Raw genomic sequence first — 7578 nt, forward strand, 5'->3', positions numbered from 1 at the left:
TCTGAATTAGGTATTTAGAAATTAAGAACACATTTTCACCAAGTTAAAGTAATAGACGAATACATTTTGCCAAGGATTTTAACGTCATGTTTTATACTTTTGATAACATTCATGACAGGAACGGTAGTTACTCGTTACACAAGGTTCATCAGTGTAGTAAAAACTTCTAAGACCAAAAGAAATTTAGAGAAAAAAAAAACTAAGAAAACTGAAGAAAGTGTCATTAAGAAAACGAAATGCATTTTGAAATTGTATTATGAACAGTTACAGTAAAATGTCAAGGTTGTGACACCTCAAAGGAGCATTATGCAAATCAACTGCATATAAGGTTGAGGTATTCATCACCAGCTCAGACTGAAGAAGTCACTTGATGAAACGTATCTCCAACTTGTGTCCAGATGAACTTTGTGGATTTGTATTCCTGTATTATTGAGCATGCATCAAGAAACTCAAAGGAGCTGGCAAAAATATCCTAAATACAAAGTCAACAAATAACTAAATTATATAAAACGAAAAGAAAAGATGGGTTTTAAAGTGGTCAGTTTAGATATTAATCCAAATAAGAATCCATCTACAGTATCTACAGTATTTCTTAACCTAAATAAAGATCAGGCCACATTTCTATTTGGAATCCATGCAGTAATCCAGGTTAATTCTGATTATCCTGCAACTGTCAGAGATAAACAGAGAAACAGAGACAAAAATAGATGTTGAAGCACAAGGAATGAAACCATGAGCTCAGCAGGGAAAGAAAACAATAATGGAAGCTATTTGAGGGGATATTGTCAGTACTGAGAGGGAGGTCGGGTTTCAGACCTTTTTTTCTGAGGATCTAGATGATACAAAACAGGCCTCATTACCAAGATATTATCTTCATTCATACACTTCCAGAGCCGCTCGGAGCCCTGCTGGGAAAGATTAGGTTCCTTTAGCTTGTGAACGTCCTTCTCGGCTGTGAAGGGATTCGAAATTTGGGGCACACCAAGACATTCTTCGAAAGTGTGGCATAAATAAACCTGCTGGAAAACTCTTGTATGTGTTGTTACTTTGTTCTTATAAATAAATGCCAATTGCCAGTCCTCAAAAACATGTAATATGTAAGACTACTAGAAGATACTTTCCTATGCAACAAAACACCTGTTTATCAAGGATCCATGTGAGGTCGGTGAATATGGTAGAGAGTGTCTACAGGACAAATTCAAATAAATTATAGGAGCATTCAAAAGGCAGGCTTTAAATAAAAATCACACATCTCAAAATAACTGAAGACCTCTGAGCTCAATTTAGTTTATCAGTGAGAGGGTGAGAACTGTGAAACCACAGCCACACTGCCTAGGTCAGGTCAGCACTCTAAACTAGAGGTCTTAACTAGTACTCAACATTTCGTCACTCTGACTGGGTTTATATAGTTTCACAACAAAACACTTTTAGGGAAGGGTTGCAGTAATTTTTCATTCTCACAAAACGTCATTTGAAAGACTGAAAGTTTTATGGTCTAATAAGATCACTTTTTTTTTTTTGCATTACAACTGGTGGTCTAGCGGTTAAGGTACTGAACTGGAAATCAGAAGGTCGCTGGTTCAAGCCCCACCACTGCCAGGTAGCTGCTGTTTGGCCCTTGAGCAAGGTCCTTAACCCTTAATTGATGTAAACTGGTTTGTGTGACATAGATTTAACAAGGTACTTCTGCCTGGTAACATTGGTCCCAAAATATGGTCATAATAGCATCATGATATTGAAATGTTTTTAGCAGCAGGGACTAGCAATCTGATCAGGACTGATAGGAACAGGTACAGAGATTACAGAGAGATCTTCGATTAAAGGGGTTTAAAATGAAGTTGATGTCCTGTACTGGCACCTGGATCCTAATTTTAGGTTGTGTATGTACTTGTCAGCTTTGGTTTGACTAAAATGAACCCTGGTGTGATTGCTTTGTTAGTGTGGTACATACCAGTAATTTTGAATGCTTTCTTTTAAACTCTGCTATGAATACAATATGAATCAAAGACATTTAAATGAACTGAAAACAGTTTGTGATGCTACAAGATGCGACACTAGCCGCTCAGGTGGTGCAGCGGTAAAAACACATGCTGGAACCAGAGCTGGGATCTCGAATACATCGCATCGAATCTCAGCTCTGCCTGCCGGCTAGGCTGAGCGGCCACATGAACAACGATTGGCCTGTTGTTCAGATATGGGTCTCTCTTTCTCATGATTGGTGCAATTACGACCTCTGCTGGCTGATTGATGGTGCCTGCACAGAGATGAGAAAAGAGTGCTCTCAGGGTGTGTGTCTCCATACACAGTGCTGAGCTGCACTGTACTCATCAAAGTGTAGGTGATAAGATGTATACGGCATGCTGCCCATGTGTCGGAGGGGGCACAGGTTAGCTTCATTCTCCTCAATAAGAGCTGGGATGGGCATTGGTGGAGAGGAAGCATGACGCATATATGACATAAGTGTGTTATATTTTTTGGTTTGATTGTAACTTGTAACTTATTTTGGTTTGATTGTAAATTTGTGTGACTGCTAAACAAACTGGGATTAAAATGTAACATCACATCATTTTTCTGTTTGGTAAGGACCAAGGGAAGTGAACTACAAGTGTAAACGTGACCTTTATTTCATCCAACATCTGAGACTTCAAAATCATGTACACCACCACTTATGTAACGTAACATGTGTAACAATGGACTGCACCAAAAACTCCAACACTTTTCAAGGCTGTGTACATTTCCAGCATTACATTTATAGTGATTTCAGTCCGTGTACCACATGTGCCACCACTAAAAGATTTCAAACGAAACAAAAGTGTTCTTGTGCTCACGTCTCACGATAGTTCTCAGAGCAGTGACCAATGTCCACATGTTCAAATGTGGTTATATCTACTGCTACATCTGACATTCAGATGGAAGATGGGACTTTGTTCTTGACCCCAAGGGCAGGCAGGCTTTAAAGTGAACCTTCTTACAGTGCCTAGAATGATTTTAATTACCATTAATTTCCAAAGGAAGGGGCGCATGGACTTCCGGGGTGGTTTAGTGTGCCAGAGGGGCACAAGATTGCTTGCATGAGATGGTTTCCTGCTCGTTTGGGACGAAAAAACAGACATCTGCTAGGAGGATGGTGGAGAACATTTAATTTGTTAATAACTCTAATAAATCGAATCACCAGCAGGTCTATTTTGGATTTTTGTTTACTTCTAAGCTTAATGTCACTGACCGTTTTAATTAGTGTTTGTGGAGAAGACCTCAACACCCTTGAGCAATTTCAGAGTCCATCTGCAGTAACCCAGCCATCTTTAAAAGTCACAGATTCTTTTTGTTAATTCACGGCTAGCAATGCCACAACAAGCTAAATAATCAGTGTTGGTTTACAAAGCAAGCAGCTGGCGTGCGTGAAGCATTGCCCTTGTAATCAATCTGTTGTGTTGTTTTTTGTTTGTAGTGAAGATACTTGTAAAAGCAGGCTTGCAGTTTGTGAGGTCTTGGTGATTAGACCTCTCAAGACCACTGTACTCTGGTCATGGTCTCCTCTTCATTTATTCATTCATTCATTTTCATGCTGTACCACTGCTTTATTCTAGTCAGGAAGGTGGAATGTCTGGCTTCCCCAGATTCGCTGAGCGCAATGCAGTAACACACCCCGAAGAGAACGCCAATCCATCACATGTCTATCCTCGATCAATCAGACATAGCTAATAATGATTGCATGTATAAACCCGACTGGCTGATAACAATGAGATTTGAACAATAAGATTTGAAGTCTGGATCCCAGCCGTAGTGGGCTAAGGTAATTTACCACTGCGCCACCCAAGTTCTATTTTGTCCTCATTAACCACAGAGCTCAGTTCCAGACAAAGTTCCAGCTGCATCCAGCAAACTCTAGGTACTTTTGTTGTGTGGAGATCACAGGTTATTGGCCTGGAGGTGGCATGTAATTACAAATCTGGTGACTTTTAAAGTATAAAAATATAAAATTTTATTAAAAAAAGGTTTGTTTATATAATCTTTCTGCTTGATTTCCGAAAGGTCAGCACACTGGTATTTTTTAATCTTCCTGCATGTTAACAACACCGCACTGAATGTAGGAAGCAAACTCTTGTAAGCTTTAATTGGGGTAGAAAGACTGCTTCGTAAATGACGCCTCAAGCTGATGTAGTGGGGGGCTAAGGGGAACCTTTGATCTTAAGCACCATGAAACCAAAAAGCCAACACACAGGTTGACAGGAATGAGTGTCTGTCTCCACCAGTTTTTATTAGCCAAGCACAACCTCAACATCTCTACACGTTTGTTATAACCAGGTAAGTGTGAACTGTTGCTCCTCACTTCTTGTAAAACACAATTTAAGACCCTTTCTCACCTGGAGACCACTATTTGCCCCTGGATTACACACATCTTTAAAAGTTTTATAGAAGTGAATGCAGTTGCAGTTAAACAAATGAGCTTCCGAGCGTGACTTAGTTACATTACACAAGATTTATGAATGACCTTGTCTCTATTTAGAATACAGTATTTTTATTTGTTAGTTTATTTATAAAGGACGTTTGCTTAATAAAACCAAAATCGTAAAATCATAAAGTGGTTCATTGGTTTAATCATTGAACCAATTAGTAGATTATTTTACTATGTTTACACTAGAAACTAAATGTATTAGCCTTTACATGTAAGCATTTTAAACATTAAGGGACATTAAGGGCCTGATAGTGGCAGCTTTTTCTGTATATCTGTGTGCCATTTATTATGTTGTATTTGTGTTTTTGTATTGTGTGTTGGATTGCTAATGAACAGAATTTTGTTGCTTGATATGTGCAATGATAATAAAGTAATCTTATCACAACATCATGGGTCTTGGTGATATGGGTTCAATCCTTGCCTTCCATTAATGTCTTTGAGGCATGTTCTTTAAGTGTTCTTGTGGGTTTCCTATATGCTACTTACTTTCTACCACCAAGAACATGCAGGCTAATTTAAATGACCCCTTAATGTAAGTAAATTAGGTAATTGCTATTGCCCACTGATAAATTGGTGCCCTGTCTAAAGTGTTTTTTTTTTTGCCTTGTAGTGGCATGAGAACCACTGACACCCTGACTTCACTGAAGCAGTTGGTAAAAAAAATTATTTATGTAAGAGTTTATAATAAGTACAGATTAATTATTTATACAGAGAAATAATCAAAATAAATGATTATTTATTTTAAAGATCTTGATAAAATTATAAAATTTTTTAATAATTTAAAATGTATTTAAACTATAACATAGATCAAATTGTAAATGAGTAACATACTGCCTATGTTTTCTTTTTATTATATAATAAAGTGTTATATAATATTCTATATTATTTTAAATATACAGTATATTTATCATAATATTAAGGATTAAGATATAAAGATCAAATAAATACGATAGTGTTTTAGCCATAGCATACCACTTTTAAAGAAAAATCTTGTTTTAAAGTTTCGATTTCGAGAATAATGGCTAAATAATTTTGAGAATAAAGTCGTATAAGTTTCGATTTCGAGATTAAAGTCGAAATGATTTTGAGAATAAAGTAGAAATATTATGGCCATAGCAACCTCGTGTTAAAAGAGGGATGTTCATGATTTGGTAAAGTTATACTTTCATATCGGTTTCACAAATAAAGAAATCCTAAATCTTCGGCACATCAGCACCAGTTCGTTATTAGCGTAAGGACGCTGAAACGGCTTTGCAATAAACTGTGTTTATTTAGAAGAATGTGCGCCACTGGTGCGCTCGGCGTCTGTGCAGTCACCAGTACCTCAACCGAGCCTTTTGGACTCAAACTAAAGCCGTATGGCATCACTATAAATGGTTGCATTGACGGGTTTAGTCGTCATGTCATGCGGGTGGAAGCGTACAACATAAAAAACCAACGACCCAAAAATAATCGCGGGTTATTGGATAACCACAGTAATGCGCATTGGAGGCTGCTCTCAGCGCTCGCGTCCCGATCCAGGTACTGAGACCCGTGCTTTTCTGAACCACTTTTTGGTGGCCTAATAATTAAAGTACATAATAAATACATCATTTGAAAAATCTCATCATATGTATTCATAATCTTAAAGAGATTTTTCTAAAAATGTTTATTTACTTTCCTAAACTTGCTGTTTAAGGTCCTGGGATTATGGCAAGCGAGAGAACAGATTATCTTCAAACTGAGAAAACTTAAAACTGCCGGCCTTGTTTGTCAGAATTAGAAAAAGTAGTAGCAGGGTAAGTCAAACACTATAAAAGAACATAAGGGTTGTTTTTACTTGTCAAAACACCTTAATGGCCACCAAGCCTTTTTAGACAATGCTTTGTGGACTCCTGAGTCAGAAGTGAATCTTCTTGAAAGGCATTGGGACCTGGTATATCAGTCTTACACTTCACACAGTCTCCCATAGAGAGAATATCATATCAACAGTCAAACATGTTAGTGGTTGTGTGATGGTGTGGGAATGCTTTGCAGCTTCAGGACCTGGGCAGTTTGCCATAATTGACAGAATTATGGATTCTGCTCACTATCAGAAAATCATCAGAGTGTGGTCTGAAGGTCTGAAGCACAATTAAAAGGAATTAAGTTATTTAGTAACTTCAATAAAATAAATAATAATTTGCAAAATGCTGTTTGTTTTCTCATTTAATGAGGCTCTGAAACCATTTTTAAGACACTTATGCAGAAATAAAAGTAATCAGAAAGTGAGCAAATAAGCTGCTGTGTGTATATTTATGGCCCAGCAGATAAAAAAAAAAAACCTTCATAAAATTATGACAGAACTATGTAGAGAGTATGTAATGTTCTGACTTCAACTGTACCTTGGCTTAAATTACAAGAAATGGCTCTCTGGGTTGTTTTAATTAGCACACCACTGCCAGATGCTGTTTATCCTTCAGGGCATGGCAGCACAGGAAAAGGTGATAAATTATCATTATTTATCAAAGGTAATTATAAATAAGCCTGGCCCCACCCATTACCAATAGTCCCCCTGATACAAGCCCAGCCCATGATTTAATGAGAGGGACGGGTGAGCCACCCCAGCAAAGAGCAGACGGCAGGGCACAGAGAGAGCGTGGCCACTCAGCTTCGGCTTTACTGCCTTTCCAGACGAGTTCTCACTGCTCGTTCCCTCTGTCTCTTGCTCAGGTCTTACTCCCTCTCTTTCAAACACACACACTTAGACAGCAGACACGCACATGTGTGTGTGTGTTAGACACCAACACACACTCCTACACACCCATAGACAACACACAATTTGCTTAGCTCATTTAACTTGCTCTTCCCTGCTAGGAGGAGAGGGAGTCTGTGCAAGGTGCAGCCATCACATTTCCTCCGCAGCCGGGTAAAGTTAAGCCAAGGAAACTGAGAACACCAGGGAAACCCGAGAAGAGCTGAACCCTCTTTGGAGATGGAATTACAAAGCACTGCATCACCTCTGTGAAAAGCAGATCTGGCTGAAGCAGGACAACCGGCGCATCAACTCTGCATACTTCAGACTCCTGACTACTTGGTGTGGAGCTTATTCATGCCCTTTTTGAACAGGTCCTGCTGACTGTGTGCGCTTCTTTTAGGAACGG

Source organism: Trichomycterus rosablanca, chromosome 17 (genome assembly GCF_030014385.1).
Source record: "Trichomycterus rosablanca isolate fTriRos1 chromosome 17, fTriRos1.hap1, whole genome shotgun sequence".
NCBI lineage: Eukaryota > Metazoa > Chordata > Actinopteri > Siluriformes > Trichomycteridae > Trichomycterus > Trichomycterus rosablanca.